The sequence below is a fragment of the Trichosurus vulpecula genome, chromosome 4 (genome assembly GCF_011100635.1).
Source record: "Trichosurus vulpecula isolate mTriVul1 chromosome 4, mTriVul1.pri, whole genome shotgun sequence".
NCBI classification, from domain to species: Eukaryota; Metazoa; Chordata; class Mammalia; order Diprotodontia; family Phalangeridae; genus Trichosurus; species Trichosurus vulpecula.
Window position 1 is genome coordinate 38,974,396 of NC_050576.1, and position 25,628 is coordinate 39,000,023.

A 25,628-nucleotide genomic window follows, 5' to 3' on the forward strand; every position below is an offset into this window, starting at 1 on the left:
ACCAACCATCGGTATCCTGCAAGGCTCTTTCCTAGGCCCACTCTCTTTTCCCTCTATGCTGTTTTCCTGGATGATCTCCTTATCTCCGGTGTATCTTCCCTATGCATGGGATTTCCATGCCTGATTGCTCTTAGAGCTCCAGTTTCACATCGTCAACTGCTTTTTGCACACCTTAAACTGGATGTCTTTTAGCCATATTATATTTAGCATTTCCAACCCAGAATACATTCTTTCTCCCCAAAACCTCCCCTCTTCCCAACTTTTCTATTACTGCCCAGACCACTGCCATCTTCTCAGTCACCCAGGCTCACAATCTCATCGTCATCCTAGACTTCTCACTGGTGCTCACCTCGCACATCCATATCCAATCCCTTGTCAAATCTTGTCATTTTAACCTTTTGTAAATGTCCATTTCTCCTCGTTCACCCAGCTATCACCCTTATACAAGCCCTCACCACTTATTGGTGACTATTACAGTAGCCATCTAAATGATCTTCCTGACTCAAATATCTCCCCACTACAATTCATCCTCCACTCAAATAACTATTTGCATAACTATGCATTTGTTAATTGTGTGAATAACTATATCCAGTTAGTTCCATGCTATCTCCCCCAAGAGAACTCCTGTCTCCCCCACCGTGAGCTCCTTGAGAGCAAGGACCATGTTTTTGCCTTTCTATATATCCCCAGCAATCAGCACAGTGCCTGGCACTTAGTAGGTGCTTAAATGTTTATTGACTGATGACTGACTGACTAACTAATTGACTGGCTCACACCTTGGAGACAAGTTACACTCAAACCAAAAACCAGACAAATATCATTTAGCGTCCAGGGGTCACAGCATCCCTTTATACTCAAGGTCCAGTGTCAAAAAGAATAAATACCTTAGGGATTTCTTCATTATTCATTATCTTGCAAAATATGGCCCAATTAAAGCAATTAGAATAATTCTGTTTGGCCTGCTTTAGACTGCCCCTTTGACCTGAAGAGGAAAGATGAACCTTTTTGAAGGATGTGCCTGAGTTGAATTAAGCAGAGACCACAATTTCCTTTATCCTTTTGCCAGACCTTCCCTAGTAAAAACCTTAGTTCCCTGTCCTTTGAGGAGGAAAGGTCAAATGCCCTCCCTAGAGGGAAGGCCATAGACAAACCCACCCAAGCAAAGAGTTTAAGCAATATGAATCCCCTAATGTTCTTGGAAATGTTGTTATTTATTGCACCTTTTTCTTCAGACCTGGAAGCAAATGAAACAGGTCAGGCCCTATAGCCTGACTTAGCATTCTTAGGGAGCTCTTTGACAGCCCCATTCTGTTTGCAAGGTACTTCCCAACCATTTGTTAGCTGCTCTTCACAACACCGTCAGAAAGGCAGGTCAGGATTATCATCCACCCACAACAGGAGAGGGATTTGGGAAACAGATAGGTTAAGAGTCTTATCGCCAAAGGTGACTGAATGTCAGTGGCAGAGGGAGCATCCTCCAGCAAAGATGGCAGAAGGCATGTCTTGAGGAAAGAAAGTCCTCTGAGAAGTGCCTTGCATGGCTGGGGGAGGGGAGAAGAGAAAGAAGGAAAAGACATGGGAGAGAAGCAAGTGAAAAAAAAAAGTATCAGCCAATACAGTTAATTAGCACTGGGTCTTGAAATGTTCTAACTGGAGACATACAAACCTGCCCAGCAGCATATTCTTATGTAGAATTTGTATTTGTAATTATGTGTATTTCTCTGTAGTATTGGATAGAGTAAGATGGAAAAGATTGAATTCAAATCCTCTGACACTTACTAGCTATATAACATGAGTGGGACTCTTTAGATCTGTGATCCTCAATTTTCTCATCTTATAAAATGGGATGATAACAATTCTAGTAGACTGATGAGGAAGCATGCTGCCTACCTCCTGTCAGAGAGGTAATGGACTCAAGCTGCAGAATAAGGGATTTGGGGACACTGTCAACGTGAAGATTTCTTTCATTTGACAATCTATATTTATTATAAAGTTTTCTGGGTTTTTTTTCAGTGTGTGTATGTATGTGGGGCGGGGCATCATAAGGTAGGAGGGATAAAATAAATGCTTGTTAATTGAAAGTAAAAATTTAAAATAGAGTAATAATATCTGCAGTACCTACCTCACAGGGTTATCATGAGAGTCAAAGGAGATAATATATATATAAAATGTTTTGGAAACTGGTGCTATATAAATGTCTATTATTCCATATTACAAGATAAACATTATTATTATTATCAAATGAAGACCTGTGATTTCATCATTGTAGAAAGCTCCAAGATGAAGCAATTCTCTTACCAATGCACGTCAGCCCCTTCCCTAAAATTAATCACCTTTGAGAGTTTCCTAGGACACTGACAGGTGAGTGGTTTACCTAGGATCATGGATCCAGTTTGTGTCAGAAGCAAAACTTGAACCCAAGTCTTCCTGGCCTTGAGGTAAGCTCTCTGACACTACTAGGCCATGATAACTTCTATGTTCATTACAAGATAGAACAATGATATGTCAAGATCTTAAATCATGATTTCATCAGTGCATCTGCCAACATAAAACACAGATCCTCTGACCTGGTAGACTGTTTTCAAGGACTAGTTGGAAAGTTCATTGTCCTGAAGTCAACCTCTCCAAATTAAGCGAGGTTAGTCTTCGAATAGCAGACTCTCAGACCATCACTAAGCCTAGTGTTTAGCAGGAATTGCCAGCTTTATAAATAATTACTCTTTTTAGAACACAGAGTTGCCCTACTAAACATCACAGTAGGACTTTAGAGTTAGAAGAGAAAAAACAACAGGAGGAGGAAAAGGAGAAGGAGAGGGAACTCAGTAATAGGTGAAGGACCTCTGATATTTGTCAGAATGGAGAATTTCCAATTGGTGAACTCTTTTCCCCCAACAGAGATCACAACTCCCTCTGGCTTAGTAAATACTCCAGGGAATTGCCTAAAATGCATGAAGATAAGGTACCTATCCTAAGATAACAGATAGTAAATGTCAGAGGTGAGATTTGATTTCATGCCTTCTTTATTCCAAAGCTAGCACTTTCGCCATGTTGCCACTAATAGCTGTACACCACAGCTCTCCCACAGACTCCCAGCATGTGAGAGAAGTGACTTCTCTCTTCTCCCCACCCAGCAGGTCTGTCAACTGTTCACATACAACAGTGAAGCACATATTATTTAGGTAAACTTGAGACGGGATCTCAAGGCCCTTGGGGTCTCTACGGCTCTATGTTTCTTTCCCTGAGCACAGATGACCAAACAGATTATACCAAGATAAATATTTCTAACTATGACGTCAACCTTGAAATCTTAAGACTAGAGGAGCCCCAGGGCTTGGATGCTAGTTGTACCACAAGCTCTGAAACAGCCTCTTAGAGAAGAAGAGAAATGCCAGAAATATGGGGCAGCTAGGTGGCACAGTAGATAGAGCACTAGCCCCAGAGTCAGGAGGATTTGAGTTCAGATCCACCCTCAGACACTTACTAGCTGTGTGACATTGGACTTAACTCCAATTTCCCCCTCCCAAGAAATGCCAGGAATATGAGTCTATAATAAATACTGACTTGGCAGAAGATGCAGGCCTTGAATTAGTTGTTCCAAGTTAGTGTAGAATTGAGGGGAATGTGAAATGTCTATCACAATGTTTCACATTTTAGTGTTTTAAATGTCAACTTTCCAGGAGAATTTTACAGGTATGATAGATGACCATTATGTTGCTAATCCTTGTCAATGCACTCTTATGAGACTTCTGTGTTTTAAGCCTTTCTTTCTTGGTAGAGAATAAATAGTTGTCCTGTACATTGTCTCTTTTGTACCTTGATTATCTTTCTAGAAAGGATCCTGTTGATGCCTTTTGGGGAGACCCTAGACATCACTCAAATCTAAGCTTTAAAGAGATTTTCCCCAGGAATGCTTGGAGAGATGTGTAATGAACCAAAGAATATGAACAAAACCTCACTATAATCAGCATTGTTTTCTTTAAGTATTGATGTGTATTTTGTGACTTGTGCTACTTGGCAGATGTCAAGTATACTATGAATGATTTTGCAAGGAATTGTAAATGGTCTAGCCCTGGGAAGGAATATAACCCATCTTTTTCTGCTCAGCTTAGCCATGGAACAAGGGGAAATGGGTGAGTCTGGCTATAGGTAGGCTTTTTCCTTCCCAGTGTTCCATAAATTTCCAGGGTGTTTAAGATTTAATATGAGGACAGACTACCCAGTGTGTTTCTAATGGGATGATAGGGGTGAGGAGGCTTGTGAATAGGATATGTGGAAACTGAGCAAACAAAGAGGCAAGCAGGAGAAAAAATGAAGCAGACACCATGATGAGACATAAGTTCAGAGCCATGGAAAGCAGACATCAGAATTCATGACAAGGAGCACTGAGATAAGGTAGCAAGAAAGTTTCAGGTATGAACTATGTCCTCAGTGAATCCTGTACCAATGATACAGCTGAGCCTGGGTATAAAGACTCATGATCTTCCTTCTCCCCTCCTGCTTCTTTCTCCAGAGAGGGTCAAATAAATTGTGGGTCATTTATTCACTTTAACATTTATCCACTTTAAACGTTTATTTAGCATTAACCTTTACTCAAATATTTTCTTTGTTTCTTAAACTGATAAATGTGATGAAGGCATTGATTGACAGAACTGCTAGACTGGGTTTGTGCCTTATTTAATGCCTGCAAATAGAGAGAAAATAAGAGAAAGCCATTCCTTGCTTTAGAGCAGGGATTCTTAACCTGGAGTCTATGAATTTGCATGGGGGGAATATTATATCATTATTTTCACTGATCTTGGAGCATTTCTTTAAATTATGATTTTACCAAAAAAAACCTGTTCTACAAAGAGGTCTATAGGTACATGTGACACAGAAAAGGCTAATAACCTTTTTCTGGTTTAAAGAGATGAAATATTAGGTTTAGATCAACCCCAAAGTCTTAGAGATAATTAGAATGGTTGGACAAAAAGGAGATCGGTAGTAGAGCCAAGAAGGCTACATTTTCCCCCTACATACATCCCAGGATTCTAGGGTACTCGGAGGGGTTAGGAAATATCTATTCTCTAACGCTCTCAGCTTAAGCTCCCACCATTTATGTGCCCCACCCACTATTAGATGCCAGTGACTAGCACCCCAGTTCCATTTAACCATTTGAACTGATGCTGAGTGAAGGAGCAGAACCAGGAGAACATTGTACACAGTAACAGCCACATTGTGCGATGACTAACCTTGATAGACTTAGCTCTTCTCAGTAATACAGTAATCTAAGACAATTCCAAAAGACTCATGATGGAAAATGCTATCCACATCCAGAGAAAGAACTGTGGAGTCTGAATGCAGATCAAATCATATAATTTTCTCTTTTTATTCCTTTTTTGTGGTTTTTCCCTTTCATTCTGATTCTTCTTTCACAACATGACTAATGTGGAAATGCTTACTGTGATTGTACACATATAGCCTATATCAGATTGCATGCTGTCTTGGGGAGAAGGCAGAGAGGGAAGGGGGAAAATTTGGAACTCAAACCTTAGAAAAGTGAATGTTGAAAACTAAAAATAAATAAATTTATAAAAATTCATGTTCAGATATAGCATAATTGACAGATGAGTCTTTGTCTCAGCTACTGCTTGGCTGGATCCCAAAGGTTGCTCCTGAAGGTCGCTCTTCACTCCTCTGGGCACAGATGCTACAAAGGCTACCCAACTAGGATGCTGGTATACTGGGATGAAAGGGCACCCTCTTGTCACTTTGAAACTCAAAATATTGGAGACTTCTACTCCCTTTACCTAGGACAGAAAACAGCAAATGTTGTGCTAAAAGAATAAGGCTCATTTCTTGGGCCTACACGTCCTCAACAGGGAGAAGGCCTCAAGGCCTCCCCCTCCAACATTGTCTCTTCTTGGATGCCTTGAACAAAGGAGTCCAAATACAAACACCAAATAGCAAATCCCAAAGGACTGAGGCAAGAAACATGGCAGACAATGACTATGGCCTTTTGAATGCTGCAAAGCCCATCCAAGAGCCACCCACTCACCACATGGTTAGCTAACCAGAATCATTTACAGACTGTCTACATATGCTCCACAGTCTCTCCAAGGCATTTGCATCATATGCTATCCCAACTCTCCTCTCAACCCTTCCATATGGGGAGATGGCATCCTAGACACTGTGTGTGCATACAGGAGACCCTCGTAACACTGTTATAATGTATATGGATTTGCAATCCATAGAGATAAAGCCTTTAAATTGACTTTGTAACAAGCTATGTATATTCAGAGACCCATTTCTTATAGATCACAGGTTCTTAACCTTTCTTGTGTATCCTGGACCCCTTTGGCAGTTTGGTGAAGCCTATGGACCCCTTATGAGAAGATTGTTTTTAAAGGCATATGATAAAATGCATAGAATTACAAAGAAAACATTTTATTGCCTAGGGTCACAAAGCTAATAAGTATCTAAAGCAGCATTCAAACCCAGGTTTTCTTGACTCCAGGTCTAGTATCCCATGCATACATCAGTGGTGAGTGGTGTGAAAGAAGAAAGGTATGAGACCCCTTCTTCTCTCCACTCCACTTCTCCCCACTCTCCACTTCTATCCCTTAAAATCTCTCCTACACTACTCACCTCTTTTCCTTTCACTTTTCTCTTCATTTTCCATCTTCCTGCTCATGCTCAGTCACTGGGGATACCAGCTGAAAGTCAAGCCTCCCAGAAGCCTTTGCAATCCTATAGGGCAGAGAAGGTGGATTACTTCTCAGCCTCTCTTTCTCATAACTTCTATAACTATTCCTTTTTCTTCCAGACTCCCAATGATAGCCTATGTTCCCACCACCAATGACAATTAGACCCTTTAATTTCCCTTCCCTAGGGATGTTTAAGAACAACATAGAAGTCCATTCATCATGACAAGCTGAGGCACAGGCCTGTTTTGTGGCAGGAGCTGGACCTGGATGCTTTCCCTAAGGCTCTTACAGAGAGATGTTTATATGATTCTTATGTTCCTTTGGGAGCATAAAGGGTAGCCTAGTTGGGTTATGGCCTCCTGACAACTTTACTTGAATATTGAGCAGACTCATTGTTGAGTAAATAAATACTGGGTTTAAAAATAAAATAACAATTTGAGAAGCACAAAGTCATGTTAATATTATCTTTCACTGAAATGATGTTTGCCCTTCTGCAAAGATCGTACCTTTGGGGGGGGGCGGTTAAAAATGTGAAAATGTAATTATTTTTTCTTCTTCACCAAAGTCATCCTGTGATGCCTTATCACAGTGTGGAGTTGACCCCAAGGCACAAAATCACAGAATTTGAGAGTTGGAAAAAAGCTCATCTAATCTCCATACCTGACAAGTGGTCATCCAGCCTCTTCTTGAAGACCTCCAATGAGAGAGAACGCAGCAGCTCTCAAGGCAATCCATTCCACTTTCGGGCATCTCTTGTCAGCAAGTTTTGTCGACGTCAAGCCAAAATTCACCCCTTTACACTTTCTAACTATTGCTCCTCGTTCCACCCTCTAGGACCAAACAGAACAAATCCAATCTTTTGAATACTTGAACCCAGTTGGCATGACCCCCCACCCCCACCTGAGCCTTCTCTTCTCCGAGTTAAACATGCCCAGTTCAACATGCCCAGTTCCTTTAGCTCATCCTAAAATGACTGGGACTCAAGACCCTTCAACATCCTGATAGCCCTCCTCTTCAGACTCATCTCTCCAAGACTTTATCTACCAAGCCATAGAAACCTCTTCTCTCTGAAAGGCCACTCCACTATTTTCTTACCTTGAAAGCACCTGCATCCCTGTGGCCCCTTCCTTTGATTGTCTGTGGGCCAGTTTGGCTGGTCTGAAGTTACTAGACTTAGTCAAAAACAAAATCACAGATCCTTCAAGTATTGTATGGAAGCCATGATTACTACTAGGAGAAGAAAGTCAATCCTACCACCACCACCACCACCACCACCAACCTCCTGCTTTTACCTCTTGCCAATCATTTATTTTCATCATCGGCCCCTACTTCCTTGGATTCCCTGATTCCTCTCCCTCCAGCCTCTTTCTCCACTGCTCCCCACCCTTCTCTCAGGCCTCTGCATTGTGAGCCTCCCACCACCATCATCACCCACTGAAACATTCATAACCACATCTTCCTTTAGATGTCTGGGCTCAAAGTTTCCTACAAAAAAAGGAGGACAGAGAATTTTTTAAATGCAAGAGAAAATCATTACCACCATCTTTTTAATGTAACAAGAAACTAAATTTGGAAATCGATCCAAAATAGCCATTATAGTTTATGGAATTTCATAATTGAGAAGGAGGGACTTCAGAAGTCACCTAATCCAATCCATGCCTGAAGAAGAACAATTATTTGAGCCTACTACGGAGCCTGCCTCCCATCCTTGGTTCACTTCTATTCTGACAACCAATTTACTCCCTAGTGTTGTTGTTGTTGTGGTTTAGCTGTGTTTGACTCTTCGTGACCCCATTTGGGGTTTTCTTGGCAGAGACACTGGAGTGGTTTCACCATTTCCTTCTCCAGCTCATTTTACAGTTGAGGAAACTGAAGTAAACAAGGTTAAGTGACTTGCCCAGGGTCACACAGCTAGGAAGTAAATATATGAAACCTAATCTGAACTCAGGAAGAGGAATCTTCCTGACTCCACTCTATCCATTGCTTCAACTATTTGCTCATTTACCCCTAGTAGCCTTCTATAAAATCTAAGTGGAATGAGCCCAGTCTCAGAAATCAGAGGCCCTGCATTCAAGTCCAGGCCTCTGAGGTCCAATTCAGCCCTAGATACCATACCATGTTGTTGAGGACCACAAAAAAAAGTTAGGCTGAATAAAAACTGAAATTTAAAAATTGAATTCTGGGGTGCCAGGAGGGAGGAGGACGGCGGGAGGAGTTTGTCATTTTCTCTTTAATTTCTGTACTCGGAGACTTCATCACTATTGGAACTCAGACTCCTAACAATGGCCCTCCTCATCTCCTCTTACTAATAAATCTCTCCTACAAACAGGTCTCAAGCTCCCAAACCTTTTTACCCAGAAAGTACAACGGGAAGCAGATTTATTGTATTTAGTTGGTGCTGGGACTAGGTCCCCACTCACCATTGTCTCTTGGAAATCCAAGATTCCTTCATGGTTAAGAGTCAGACCTCCCTCCATAGGACTTTTCAAATTCTTCCCCAGCCACCCAATAGTTAGAGGCAACCTCCACCTACCTCTGTAGACATTGCTTTGTGTTTTCAGTTTGTGTATATCTTCAATTCACTTATTTGACTGCGTGTTGTTTACACAAACACACAAGCACACACCCAGGAGAATGCAAACCTCTTGGGGGCTTTCTTTTTTGTCTTTGGGGCTCCAGTGCCTAGTACGGTGTTGGCACAAAGTGAGTGTTTAAGAAATACGTGTTGAATTGAATCAATTCAGACAGCAATGCTTAGTGGAAGGAAAACTGAGGGACTGTATACTTACTTGCCAAAGGTGACACTGATAACAAGGGGCAAGGTTAGGATTTGAACCCACGGCTTCAGGCTCCAGATGCACCCCCATTGGCCGCTGCTTGCTGGTGCACATGCCGAAGGAGCTCAGCCTCACCACTATCCTTCCCAGACTAACCTAGGAGACCAAATGGAGGACCCTTGAATGAAGAGTAGGCAGGTACCCGGGGGAGCCGGAGACAAAGGCATGGAGGCTGCACTTGGGGTGCGGGGCGAGGGAGGCTGGGGGCTGGCCTGGCGATGCTCAGCTTAAATCAACAAATGACAACACCAATCAAGGTTCTCCGCTTCCAGCCTGCCGAAGCAATCTGCTTGGGGCTGCGGGAGCTCCAAGCCAGGCCGGGCAAACTAATTAGCCAGAGCCCAAACACTTAGGCGATCTCACCTTGCGAGTGTAAGCGCCTTCCTGTCATTTGGCAAGTCTCTCGGCTGCCTCCTCTGAGCGTGAGACAACAAATCCCCTGCAAACAGGCTCCCAGCTCGCTCGCTCCCCGCCTTCCTCCCTCCCTCCATCACTTGTGGGGCTCTGCTCTCCTCCTCTTCTCCCTCCTCTTCCCCCTCCTTCCTCCTCTTCCTCCTGCTCCTCCTCCACCTTCTCCTCCTCCTCCTCTTCCTCCCCCTCTTCCTCGCCTTCTCCTTCCTCCCCTCCCCTCTCTTTCCTTCCTTCCTCCTTCTCCTCTCCTTCCTCCCGCTCCCCTCCCTTTCCTTCCTTCCTCCTTCTCCTCTGCTTCTTCCCCTCCTCTCCCTCCTCTCCCTTTCTTTCCTTCTTTCCTCCCCCTCCTCCTCTTCCTCCCCCTCTTCCTCCTCTTTCCTTCTCCCCCTCTTCCTCCTCTTTCCTCCTCTTCTTCCTCTTTCCTCCTCTTCCTCCTTTTCCTCCTTCTCCTCCGCCCGCCCCGCTGCGTTAGTGGACCTGGCACATCCCCGGTGGCTGGAGGTGAAAGGTGGCAGTCTCGTCTGGAAATGACAGCTCCGGCGCGGCCCACATTAGAAAAGTGGCACTTGTTTAGACTAGCCTATTTGCACCTACCCGCAGAGGGCCTTTTTAATGTAATTATTAGCCCCAGCAGCCCTCGCTTTGGATTGGAAAATCTCAGTCATTTTCGTCTTTCCTGCAGCAGCAGCTGCTAGCTGTTCCTCCTCCTCTTTTCCTCTCCTCCCTTCCTCTTCTTCCTCCCTTCCTCCCCTCCTCTTCTTCCTCCACCTTCACTTCCTCCTCCTGTTTTCCTCTCCTCTCCCTCCTTTTCTTCCCTCCTCCTCTTCTTCCTCCTCCTCCCTCTGTCTTCTTCCTCATCCCGTCTCAACCACCTCCTCTTTCCCCGACTTAAGTGCAGAAGCGCTGGAGCCCGAGCTGGCAGAGCTGAATTAACAAGAACAAGGTGGCAGGTGAGCAACGTGACAAAAAAAAAAAAACCCGAAGCGCCCGCACACGCACCTCGCCAACTAGGGGGGTGGTGACAATACATTCTAATCACTACCTGTCTGATGAAATCGGGGAGCCCGAGAGAAGGGAGCATAATAATTGACTGAGCTAACTGGTGGGAGGGGGGAAGGGGCGTCGGAGGATAACACACGGGCAGCCAACACCTGACTGTACCTTTGGGGTGAGAGTTTTGTCTCCTTTTTAAACAACAGCAACCGCAACCACAAGAGTGAGAAATTGACAGACCGGTTTGAGGAGTGCTGGGCAATCTCCTTCCCTGGGTGGACTTTAGCCTTTGACTTTCCAAGTTACTGCGCAGCATCTGCCCATCTGACCCTATAGACAGAGCTTCCACCTACAAAAGGTCTGGTGTAAAATACTTGAAGTCAGAGCTGCTTTGGGTCTGAATCCTGTCGCTTCTCCTGTTATCTGTGTGACTTTCAGTAAGTCACTTAACTTCTAGGTCTCAGGATGAGATGGGTTAGATTAGATGAACTCTGAACTCTAAATCTCTGACCCTGTGCAAGAACTTGGCGGATCTGTCATAGATCTATAGATCAAAGACCAGGGTTCATAAGGGCTTTGGAGGGTTTCTGTCTCCCTCCAGACCTGAATGAGTTCCTTTCTTGCTCCTGCTCTTGAGAATCTCTAGTTTACTCCCAAGCTTAGCTCAAATGCCCCCTTGTTGGTGGCATTCCTGATTCCCCTACCTCTTAGTACCTTCTTCCCCCTGATAGAATATAAGCTCCTTGAGGGCAAAATCTTTTTCTGCATTTGCATCCCCAGCACTTAGCACAGTGCCTGGCAGACAAATGGTATGCGCTTCTCATTGACTGAATGATGTCTTTTGAGACAAAGAGACAGAGATAGAAATAAAGATTAATAGATTAGACAGAAACAGCAATGCTTTGCTCACACTAATTGCCTCTACTCCATCACCCTCTTCGTTTTTAAAATTTCTATACATTTTCCCCCGAGGCAATTGGGGTTAAGTGACTTGCCCAGGGTCACACAGCTAGTAAGTGTCAAGTGTCTAAGGCTGGATTTGAACTCAGGTACTCCTGACTCCAGGGCCAGTGCTCTATCCACTGTGCCACCTAGCTGCCCCTCCTACCCATTTTAAAAGCCCAACTAAAATACCATCTCCCCCAGAAAGTCTTCCCTGATATCCTTGCCAATGATGTTCTTCCCCCACAGATATCAGATGTTTTGTTTACCGCTCCAAAGCATTCATATATTATTGTATATGATAGTCATTTGTGAATGCATCCTATCTTCAATAATAGCTGTCATTTATACAGTGCTTCAAGGTTTGCTAAGTGCTTTACAAATTTTAACTCATTTGATCTTCATAACAACTCTAGGAGGGAGGTGCTATTACTATCATCCCCATTTTACAGATAAAGAAGCTGAGGCAGTCATTGAGTGACTGGATCACATGCTCATGTAAGTGTCTGAAACTGCATTTGAACTCTGGTTTTTCTGATTCCAAACCCGTTCACTGAACCACCTACCTACCCAGTTGGGAATATGTGTAGAAAAGCAGTGGAATCATATAAACATAGGGTTGAATGTGGCCTTGGAGATGATCTAGTTCAGGACTCTCATTTTACAGGTGGTACAACTGAGTCCCAGTTAACCTCTATTAACTCACTTGCCTCAGTCCCACAGGCAAAGCCGAGACTAACATCTGTGTCTCCTGTCTCCCAGCATAATCCAGTGATCTTTCCATTGTAATAGCTGAAACTAACAATGAGAGGACAGAGCAGAGCATCTAGTCTGGCTTTAGTCTAGCATATAAGAAGTGATAGATAGGTCTCAGAAATCGGCTGTCCCCAGACTGATCTGTGTTTCTCCTTGTCATCATAGTTTAAGCAAGTGGTCTGGGACCTCATTTGTTTGAAAATAATAAGGAATGGTGTGACAGTTTCAGGCTGCTGTTGTCACCAAGGAAATGATTATAGGAGTGGAACCTTTAAATGAGATTTTGTCCAGAGATCTTGCAGAACAAATTAAAGTACAAGAAATATTTGGCCGTCTCGAAGCAGTCTCTCTGGCCCCAGAAGAGGTAGGCTGGTCAGGAAATCCTTCTGATGGTGAAGCACCCAGAAAGAATGACTGAATCATATAATTGGGATGGACCTCGGAGACCATCTAGTACAACCCATATCTGATAAAGAAACCCTTCCACTGTGCACTTGACTAGGGGGCTGCCAGTCTCCACTTGAAGACTTCCAATGAGGAAGACTTCAGTGTTTTATGAAGCAGCTCATCCTACTTTTTGATAGCTATAATCATAGGAAAAGTAGTTCCTTACATTAAGTTCCACAGAGAAAGAATTTTAATCTTGGACATCTTTTACAAAATTGCGGCTCAGCTCCAGGCCAAGAAGTAGCGGGCTAGGCACAATATTAAGCAATATTGATACCTTGTCCTACTGGCTAAATACAATGATGCTTTGCACACAGAAGGCACTTGAAAAATATTTGTTGATTTGAACTGGGTTACCTTGGGTATGCTTCTTTGCAACCAACATCCATTATTTCTAATTTTGCCCTTTAGGGCCCAGCAGAACTAATTTAGTCCCTATTCCATAGGACAGTCCTTCTAATACTTGAAGATAACTAGTGAGTTATTATGTCCCACCCAGGTCTTCTCTTCTCTAAATTTACATCCCCAGCTCCCTTAACTAGTACAGATATAGCATCATCAAGGATGATTTGCTCTGAACACACTCCAGCTTATCAATGTCTTTCCTAACTTTCCAAAACTGAATACAATATGCCCACAGTGGTCTGGCCAAGGCAGAGTATGTCTGGGAACATTATTTCACTAGATTATAGATACCATGACTCTCCAAAACATTCTAAGATTGCACAAGATTTTTTTGGACCATCATATTATGCTGTTGATTCATGAGATTATAGACCATCAAAATTCCCATTTCTTTTTTTCAGAGCAACTGCTGCCTAGCCATGCCTCTTTTACAGTAAAGTTTGATATAATGGATACAGTACTGTACTGGGAATCAGGATGACCAAATTTGGAATCCTGCCTTACATACTAACTAGTTCTGTGATCCTCAGCAAGTTGCTTAACTTCTCTCAGCCTCAATTTCCTCATCTGTAAAATAGGGAGTAATAATAATAATACCTGTCTCGTAGGGTTATCACGAGGGTTAAATGAGTTAATGCAACTTAAAGGGTTTTGCAAACATTAAAATGCCATATAAGTGATAGCTGTTATTGTTGTGAAGTTGATTTCTAAAACTCAAGTTCAAGACTTATTTATTTATCTATTTATTTATTACTAGTGAGCTTTATTTCATTAGATTCAACCCCAAGTGAAGATCTTCTTAGATTATGACTATCATTTTGTGAAGGCTAATCCTCCAGGTTCTGTACCACCTAACAATGTGCTATGGATACCATCTATGCCTTTATCCAAGTCATTGATACAAAATGCCCAACAGCAGAGTCCCCCTAGGGACACTCCAGTAGAGACCATCTTCCAAGTCCACATCACATCATTAGGACTCCTCTTTGGGTCTGGCCACTTGTTTTGAGATAGTCCTCTGGCAAAGGGAGTCCTTTCAGGGATGATATAGATATTTTGTCAAATGTTTCGCTCCAAAATCTAACTGTTGTATTCCCCTTACTTCTATTTATAACTGGGAATTCTTATTCAGTCAACTATACTGCTCACCATAGATGTCTGGAAAGCTTCAACCATAACAGCTGAAAGAGGATGTAAGCATTACTATTGGTCCTTCCCCAGAGGGAGCACCTAGACATATCTAGAGCGATCCATTGTGTGCTCTATGTGTTCCTATGCTGCCAACTGCTAGAGGTTTTAAGGCTCAGCACACACCATTTGGGCTGGACAATGACTGTATTGTTTCCCAAGGTCAGCAAGAGCTGTTTCCTTAGAGGTACCTTCTCAGCTCTTCCCTATTCTATTGGTCATAATTTTGCATGGGTGAGCAAGGTCATGGGATGAATTAACTCAGAGATCATGGGACATCGATGGTTATCAAACTAATGAATGTTAAAGTTTAGTATGTCACACAGGCACTAAAGAGAACTTTCCAACTTACTACAACATCAATGAGGCCAATTTTTTATACCATTCCTGTGCCCATAATTCTAACAAAACCAAAATATTAAAGAGTTTGTGGAAAATTATGGTCCACTAACTATCACGTGTGCAGAAATGCTTTGAAGTAAGCCTTACTCACAATATTGGAGCACAAATACTTGAAAGGATGAAGAACCATTTTCTTTCACATCCCATGAATGAACTTATTGTAAGAGAAATAAATCAGTCTATGTAAACTTACAGGAAGGGACCCATGGCTTGCCATGTTTTATAGAACGGATAATTTTGAATGTTATATTCTTTGCAGCTGTGCCTACCAAGTCTCACATGATCCTGTCTCTGCTTCCTGGATATTTTAATTCTTTCTTACTGGAGGATCAAAATTTTTTTCTTTAATCTGGAACCTCCAGTAGAGGAGAGGGCCATCAAAAGGACCTCAGTTAATATAATTAAAGACTAACCAAGGGCTCAACTAGGTTTCATCTAAGATATTTCTGAGAGTTTTCATTTTAGGGTTCTTTCAGGGGATGACTAGGGGAGTCTTTCTATTTTCTTCTTGCCATTTGGTTCAACTAGATCTGGGAAGTTTTCATTTGTGATTTCTTGGAATATGATGTCCAGGCCTTTTTGCTTTTTGGTCATGGCTTCCTGCTGGTCTCATGAACTTTTAAATTACCTGTCCTTGACCTGTTTTCCAGGTCTTTGATAGGATGTACCTATACACCTTCTTTTATTTTTCAGTATCTTAATTTTGTTTTAAGATTTTTTATTGTCTTTCAGGTATTTATCATGAGTGTCTTCTTCTGTTTATTCATATTTTAAGCATTCTTTCCTGAAGTTGGACTTCAAGGCAGGGCAGGGTCAAGCTTCAACTTCTCCTTCGTGGTTGGATGGGAGAATGAGCTCTTCTTTGGTCTCTAATTCTATTCCCTAAGATCCTGTCACTGGTTCTCACCTACACTCATGTCTGCTTTGCACAAAGTGTTTACAATTCCTTTGCTCACCAATATTCTCTGCCTATTTAGTGCTGAGCTCTTCACTGTTGTCAAAGGTGACTCCTGCAATGTACAGATTGATTACCACCAACATTCTAAAAACTTTGCTGAATTATCTTTAGAGAAAACTTGACCATCTGGTGATTTACTGGCTGGAGCTCGCAGGACTCTTCTGTCTGCTAGAACTTTCAGGGTTCTTGGCTAAATGTTTCTTGGTTTCTTCCACTTTTCCGGCTAGGAGATTTGGCTTCTATGGCACTTCCTGGTTGGAGTTCTCAGAGGCTCTGGGAGCAGGAAAGCTTCCGATGGCTACACCCACCTCACCTGACTTTTCTTGCTGGACCCTCCCAATGGTCCACAAGCTACTGGGTGTCCCCTTCTGCCAACCAAGCCTTAACAGAAGTATTTTTGTAGTTTCCTTGTTTCCTGATTATTATTCAGTCTAGTGCCTCTGGAATACGTAAGGAAATTGAGCTCTTCTCCCCTTCTTGACAGTTCATCTTGACAGTAAGTCCATCAGAGACATTTTAAGTAGTTAGCCTCAGCCTCTAGGTGGCATAGTGGCACAGTAGGTGGCACCTACACCAGATGTCAGATAGACCTGCGTTTAAATTCACCCTCAGATTTGTGACCACAGGAAGTTAATTAACCTCCTTCTGCTTCAGATTCCTTATCTGTAAAATGGGAATGATAATAGTATCTGCCTCCCAGGGTTGTTGTGAGGACCAAATGAGATAATATTTTTAAAGTGGTTTGCAAAACTTAAAAGTTTTATGCAGATTTAACCTTCAGAACTTAAATTTTTAACAATATCTATACTAACTGACTTTCCCATTTGATCAAACTTGCATTCATTATGTTGAATTTTATTCAATCATTTTGATAACCAGTAGTTGTCTGGATTTCAACTGAGCTCTTCCTGGCTCTAGATCTAATGCTCTATCCTCTGTGCCTCCCTATTGTCAAACTTAGTTACTTAAAAATGTCCATGATGGATTTCCAGTCAAGATGGTGGAACCAACAAGAAGAAAAGCTCAAGCTTCAGTAGTTTAAAATACTAAGTCTTTTGGGACACCTTGAACGGAGAACAGAATCTAGAGCAAACAAAAATATAACAAAAATCCTTGATATCATTCATCATCAAATGAAAGCAAAAGCCAAACTTCAAGGTAATACAAAGAGTCAGAGCAACACAAAGAACAAAACAAGCAGTTCAACATTATAGAAAATGGTACTATGGTTTTTCCAATAGTGATGTATGACTAAGAGAGTTGGACTATGAGGAAACTGAGTGCCACAGAACTGATACTTTCTCATCTTGGTGATGGAGAAGACTTTTGAGAGTCCCTTGGACAGCAAGGGGATCAAATCAGTCAATATTTAAATAAATTAATTTAAACTATTCTTTGGAAAGACAAATACTGGAGCTGAAGCTTAAATACTTCGGCCACATAATGAGAAGACAGGACTCATTGGAAAAGACCCTGATGTTGAGAAAATTGAAGGAAAAAGATGAAGGGTTAGGAAGAGGATGAGATGGATAGATAGTGTCATGGAAGCAATGAGCATGAGCTTGGACAGACTTTGGGAGATAATGGAAGACAGGGCCTGGAGTGCTATCATCAACGAGGTCATGAAGAGTCAGATGCAACTGGACAACAAAAACCACAAAGTACTGCTGAAGAAATTAGAGACAAAGAAGATCCCTTGAGAAAGACAATGTGAAAAAATGACTGGTTGACCATATGATCAAATGAAGTTCAACATGATGAAAATGTAATTTTGATTAAATTTGAAAGTAACTCAGTAAGTATTTGCAAAGTTCCTACTATGTGCCAGGTGTTGGAAATAAAAGAAAGGCAGAAGACAGTCCTCATTCTCAAGAAAGTCACATTCTAATGAAAACTTTTGTACTACCAATGTAATGAATGATTACATCAAAAGAGATGTCATAAACTTAGCTTCTCTGAAAAAATGAAAGGGAGAGGGTCCAGATAAAATTCATAATTAATAGCTCAAATTCTAAAAAAACTCAAATTCACAGTAGCACATGAATTACTACCAAAGCATTTCACTAAATTCCTCTCTGATGAAAACCTGTTCCTATCTTTCTCAACAGAAGGTATCAAACATATTTATTGCCAAAAGACAAGGATGCCAAGGACCCATTGAAATCCAGGTCAATTATGTTTTTATGTACTTTACCCAAAATATTCCAATTTATATTGCTAAAAGAAAGGTTCAGAAACACTTAGAAGAAAACAACATATTGATTAAAGAACAAAATGGGTGTGCCAAAAGGTCCCGGGGATATAGCGATGCATTATCAATTCAGTAATGACTGAAGAAGCCACCTGAAAATGCCCTGACACTTACATTGCCTTTATTGATTATGCAAAGCCTTTGACTCAGTTCCATACTCATGGTGGAACTGCATACGCTGCAAGTAAATAAAAGAGGTCTAACCATAGTGATATTTCTATACTACTTGATGTCCACATGGGAAAAATATTCTCTACTTAAACTATCACCAACATGATAATGTTAAGAACAATTAATGTAAAATGTAGTATCCAGGGAAAGAGTTTAAGCTCATTATGGTTTTGTGTAGCCTTAAGCTTATTATCATCACTCCTAAATAAAATCTGAGTATGGCTTCCAAATAAAAGAGGGAATGCTGTCAAAATATCATATAAGTCACTTAGTGTTCAAGGATGATATCGTTATCTGGCTCTACATATTAAATTAAGTAGCTGTTACACAATTAAATGGTGGAAACCTCAAACTAAATATATACCAGATACCCAGAAAGACAATCAGATGGCTACAATTACATACCAGAAGTCATTCACAAACTAACAGATGACAAATCTCTGTACTACAAACTCGAAAATATCCTTGAGAATTCAAATAAATTGCACTGGAACTAAAGCATCATTAGAGATAGAATTGCTACATACCATGGCACAGTTGTAACATTGTTCAAAAAATAGATGTCACCTTACCAAATATTCATAATCTCCAAACTGCACGGTATACAAAGCTTTCAAAATGTAGAGACCTATAAGAAGAAATCAAACTCATACGGGAAAGGGATAACGTACATAATAATCTGGTCATCTTGGCTGCTACTGGAGTTGGGGGAAAGATACTTTCAGGGAGCCAACATAAAATAAGCTTCCTTCCCATGGCTTTCATTCATATTCAAAACACAATCACTTCCCTCCCAAAGTTTTCATTCCCATGCAAAACACAGTCACTTTATTTGTCAGTACAATAACTCCCTAAACATGAAACATCAAAGAATAATGACAGGATAGCGATGTCCCAAAGAACATTTCCATCTGAACTTTATGAAATATAATATTTGATAGTGCTTAGCACAGTGCCTGGTACAAAGTAGGCATTTAATAAATGTTGATTGATTGATTGAAGATGAGAATGAGATAAGAACAGTGATAGTAATTGACAATTATATAGAGCTTTAAGGTTTGCATGACACTTTATTCTTCATAACCACCTAATACCCATTGATAGATACAACAAATAATATTATCCTCATTTTACAAATAAGGAAAGTGAAAGTCAAAGAGGTTATGTGATTTACCCAGGGTCACATAGCAAGCAGGTACCCAATCTTAGCAAACAAGTGCTCAGTCTTTCTCTTTCCAATTAAGCCCTTCTTTGACTACAGTATGTACTAAAAAGGGAATGCCCAGTATCCAAAGCCATATACGTGACACTTCAGTCAGCAGGAATATGATCACACAATCAATGAATCCCCCTTTTCTTGAAGAGCTGGTTTGGAACCTTCTCATTTCTAGCTGATCACTTGTCTCTATTACTATAGCATATCACGGAGATTCCCCTTAGATTACTTAATCCTTTCCATGCTGTATCGATACTCTTGAAATCCTACTTTTTGCCCATAACGGACTATGCAAGAATAGCACTGAGAGGGTGGTGAATTGGCAGCTAAATGAATCAGGTCAGACAGACCAGTACCCAGCATACCCTTCTACTCCCTCTTATCTGTTTACAATGAATCATGATAGCTTTGAGGATGACACTGAAGTTGGCTGTCCAAAAGGGGCTTGAGACATAACCGTAGTTCCAAAAATTATACTACTAAATAGTTCTGTATTTATTATAATTCTGGGTGGAACAGTGGATAGAACACTAGGCCTGTAGTCAATAAGACTTGAGTTCAAATCCAGCCTCAGACAATTATTAGATGTGTGATCCTGGACAAGTCACTTTGTAAAAAAAAAACCCTCTATTTGCCTCAGTTTACCCACATATAAAATGAGGATAACAATAAATATGATAATTAATGCTTCCTTTGGTTTTTTTAAGTCTGCTTTTGTTTATTTCATTTATAATAGTCTTCTGGCATAAGTGAGTTCCTCCTGGGAGGGTATAGATATCTTGTCAAATGCATCATCCTGAAATCCAGTTGTGGTGTTCCTCTTCCTTCTATTTATAACTGAGAAGTCTTATTCAGTGAACTGTACTGTTCACCACAGATATCTAGGAAGCTTGGACCAGGGAGAGGAGGTAAACATTACCATTGGCCCTTCCCCAGAGGGAGCACCCAGGCATATCCAGAGATATCCATTGTGAGCTCTATGTCTGCCTATGCTGCCAGGTGCTAGAGGTCATGAGGCTCAGCACACATCTTTTGGCCTGGGCAATGATTATATTGTTTCCCAAGGTCAGTGAGAGCTGTTTCCTTGGAGGCAATTTGTAATTACCTGCAAAAAAATTACATGTAAAAAAATTTTTAACTTATTTTTTAAACTTGAGTTCCAAATTCTCTCCTTCCTTCTCCTCTTCCCTACTTGGGAAGAAAAACAATTTGATTTAAATTAAACATGTGAAGACATGCAAAACATGTTTCCATATTAGTCATGTTAGAAAAGAAAACACAAACCAAAAAAAAAAAGAAAAGAAAGTTTTAAAAAGTATTGTGGGATATGCGTTCAGATTCCATCAGTTCTTTCTCTGGGGGTGGATAGTATTTTTTTTATCGTAAGTCCTTCAGAATTGTCTTGAATCATTGCATCGATCAGAATAGCCAAGTCATTCACAGTTGATTCACAGTTGATCAATATTCCTGTTTCTATGTACACTGGTTTTCTGGTTCTGCTCACTTCACTTTCCATTAGTTCACATAAGTCTTCTGAGGTGTTTTAAAAACCATCCTGCTCATCTCTCTTATAGCTCAATAGTATTCTGTCACAACAGATACCACAACTTGTTGAGCCATTCTTGAATTGATGGGCATCCCCTCAAATTCCAGTTCTTTGCCACCACAAAAGACCTTCTATAAATATTTTTGTACATATAGATCCTTTTCCATTTTCTTTGATATCTTTGGAGTATAGACCTAGTAGTGGTACTCCTGGGTCATAGTGGATGCATAGTTTTATAGTACTTTGGGCATAGTTCTAAATTGCTCTCTAGAAAGGTTAGATCAGTGCACAACTCCACCAATAATGCATCAGTGTCCAAATTTTTCCACATCCCCTCCAACATTTGTCGTTTTCCTTTTCTGTCTATTTGATAGGTATGAGGTGGTATCTCAGATTTGTTTTAATTTGCATTTTTCTAGTCAGTAGTAACTTAGGACATTTTTATATGATTATAGATAGCTTTGATTTCTTCATCTGAAAACTGCCTGTTCATAGCCTTTAATCATTTATCAGCTAGGAAATGACTTCTATTCTTATAAATTTGACTCAGTTCTCTATATATTTGAGAAATGAGGCCTTTAAAAGAGAAACGATGTAAAAATTTTTCACAGTTATGATTACTAACTGTATAATTCCCTCCATCTTATTTTCCCCCATTTATCCTTCTCTGTCTCTCCATTTACCCTGTCCCTCCTCCAAAGTGTTTTGCTTCTGGCCACCACCTGGCTCAATTTGCACACCCTTCTGTTGTTCCCTTCCCCTCCTACTTCTCTTTGGGATAATATAGATTTCTATACCCAACAGAGTGTGTAAATTATTCCCTCTTTGAGTCAATTCTGATGAGAGTAAGGATCAAGCATTGCCCGCCACCTCCCCCATATTCCTCTTTACTACAGAAAGCTCTTTTTATCACTGTTACTAAAAAACAAACAAGGAGGGGGAATAAAAGTGCCCCTAAAGTTGTTCTGCAAATGTGATTTGCTGTTCTCATTCTCATCTTATATGTGGCAGAATTCAGATAGACAATCCTGAGTCAAATGCTATTGTCTTTCACGTTTAATGTTCAACAGACTATTATACAAGTTGATACAATGATTGCTTTTTTGTGCAGTGACTGAATAAAATATTGCGATGTAAGCTCACCTTTTGTGGTTCACTTATTACTGTGGTTGTTAATCTAATTCTTCTCACTTTTTTCAATGGACTTCAAATAAAAAAATGATCCTGATACAGGTCCCTGCCTTGCTATTATTCATTTGTGTTTAATGTTCTCTAGCCTATCATACAAGTGTCTTTCATAATTGAATAAAAGTATTGAAATTGTCACGGTCTAGGTTCTATGCGATCTGGTGCAAATGAAATGCTCAGAGCCATGATATTCCAAGCAAGAAATTGATTAGAATTGGTTTTTTAAAAAAAGTAAACATTGAGCCCAATTCTCCATAGTTTTTAAAGGCTTGCTGTAACCCCAAGTAAAAATGGTCAACACTGTCATTCCTTGTGGTCTGAGGAGCTCCCAAGAGACAAGGGGTAGTCCCTATAGCCTCCTTAGATGAGCATGTTCTCTCCTGATATTTGTCCCCATGGTGGCAGGGAGGTGGGGGGGAGCAAATCTTGATCCCTAGATCTTTCACAGGAGGTAACCCCCCACCAACTCCTACCAGCTGCACTGGGTGGGCCATTCTGCATCTGCATCCTAATTCCACTCCTGGCCTACCACAATCCACCCCTTAACCCCTGGTTTCCACTGACTTGTGTAGCCAAGGTAAAATGGTAGCAGAGTTCAGGGTAATTTCCATTTCTTCATCTTCAATTCCACCCAAGTCTGTTGCCAGTCTAAAATCATCTCTCTCTCTCTCTCTCTCTCTCTCACACACACACACACACACACACACACACACACACACCTTAGAGATGTTTTGAGAGTACACCACCACGACCCATGTTACCTATACTGGGCTCACTCTGCCCAAGCTGGTGCTCACCCTGCCGCCAACATTGCAACTATATGTGTACATACATATATGCATACATATATATGCACACATATACATATATATGTACACACATACATATATAATTATTTTATTTCATCTTATTTAAATTCCTCACTTGAACTCACCTCAAGTATCCAATCTGTTGCAGAGACTTGTCATTTCTACCTTACAACATCTCTCTCTTGTTTCTTTCTCTCCATTCACACAGATGCCACATAGCAGATACTTAACAAATGCTTATTGACTTAACTTGCTGTAGTAGCAAATTTAGATTTGAAGTTCTTTCCCACCCATTAATAGGCTGTGTGACCTGTTTATACCACAGGAAGCCTAAGTTACATGTGGTGGGAGGAGCTTCCTGACAGGAAAAGGAAGTTATGTCACAGAAAATGCTGAGAGAGAGAGAGAGAGAGAGAGAGAGAGAGAGAGAGAGAGAGAGAGAGAGAGAGAGGAAGAGAGAGAAAGAGCAGTTATGGCTGCTAATGGCCACCCTCGTGATGGTTACAACTGAACGAGCTAACTTAGCTGTACTGTGAGTTTGTTTTGGGGAAGACCCCAGCAGGGGGTTGGAGAGGTTTTGGGATGGGGAGGCTCCAGCTTGTTATATTGTGTGTGGAATGTTTTACTGCTGGGATAGATTGGATAAATGGTTTGTGGAATATGGCTCTCTGGTGTCTGAATAAATGGTTTGCTTCTTCTACCTTCTATGTAGAGAGTCTCGTGTACTTTACGATACAGAACTACATAGGCATTTTGACAATTATCATCTACGTTGTTATTATCGCCTTACTGTTACACTTGCTCCTTGAACAAGAGACTCCTCTTCCTGACTCTAGCTATTTGCCCCGTCTGTCTCCGAGCTTGGAACGTTCTCTGTCTTCACTTTCACCTCCTGAATCCCCCAGCTGCCCTCAAGATTCAGCTCATATACCACTTTCTGAAGGAAAGGGCCCTTCTGCCGTTGCCTTTGTTGGAACCTCTCTGCCCCATCCTACCTCCAGTACCTTCCTTCTGTGACTGGTTACCTTGCTTATGTCTTGCGTGCATATTGTTTGCATCTTATCTTTCCCGCTAGAACATGAGTTCCTTGAGGTCAGTGCTCCGGTTTTTGCCTTTATTTGCATCTTCAGCACTTAGTACAGTATCTACCATACAATAAGCCCTTAATAAAGGCTTACAACATTTGTGCCTGCTGTCACTGTCCTACTCATGTCTATTATACTGCCTGTTATCAGAGATAGGTGACACAGTGGATAGAGCACTGGACTTGGAGTCAAGAAGACCTGAGTTCAAATCTGGTCTCAGACACTGACTACCTATGTGACCCTGGGCAAGTCACTTAGCCTCAGTTTCCCCTAACTGTAAAAGGGGGTTAAAACAGCCTTTTCCTCACAGAGTTGTTAAGCTCAAATGAGATAATATTTGTAAAGTGCTTAGCACAGTGCCTGACATATAGTAGATGCTTTATAAATATTTATTCTTCTCTTTCCTCCTCCTCTTCCTCTTATCACTGCCCAAGCTTGTTCCTTCATTGCTGCCATCTTTTTGCCTGCCAACACACCTGGGCACCATCCATTCACCTTCTCTGCCTTTGTTTCCTGTCAAGCATGAGTCTGTTGTGCCTAATCCTGTGGGCTACGTAATTTGTCTCAGTTGAGTTTCAATCTGATCTAGTAGGAATGATGCAGTCAGAAGCAGCATTCTAGCTGGGCAGTTTGCCTCTACTGATATACAAACACATGCTTTGAGTATAGCTCCCTGTGGCCTCCCAAGCCCTGATCAATATCCTGGAACAAATGGAATTTACACCATCCTCCCAGGAGGTTTTAGGGAGTCCTTAAGGGCAGGGAGCAGCACCTATGCCTCACTCAGAGAGGTCCCTCCCTTCCGGACACCTATGCACACAAGGTTCATGCCTATGCCCCAAATCATCATCCATTTGGGGCCAGCTCCCTACTGGCTTTTTCTAATCATGTTGACTAGTCAACCAGGTCTGTGACCTAGTTCCATTCCTGCTCTGCCATAGGGACATAAGCTCATTTTCTATAGACTCATAGAAAGTATCCTTGGAACAACTCTAGTAGCAAAGAGGAAGTTGGGGATAGTATGTAATTCATCCTGCTCCCACATGACTTGGATTTCTTCCTCTAGGTCTGCATATTTTTTAAGGTAAATTTCATTGCATGGCTTATTATGACCACTATTACAGAGGTCGCATGGCATAGGAGATGCTTGGCTGGGAGTCAAGAAGACCTGTGTTTAAAGCCTGCCTTTGACAGTTACCAGCCAGGTAACCCTGGACAAGCATTCCCCCTTCCTGGGCCTCAAGCAGCATCCTGGAACTTAGGTGGCTTCTAAGGCCTCTTCCCCCTCTAAGTCTATGGTGCCTTGATCTTTAAGTTATGGTCAATTGGCCTAGGAATAC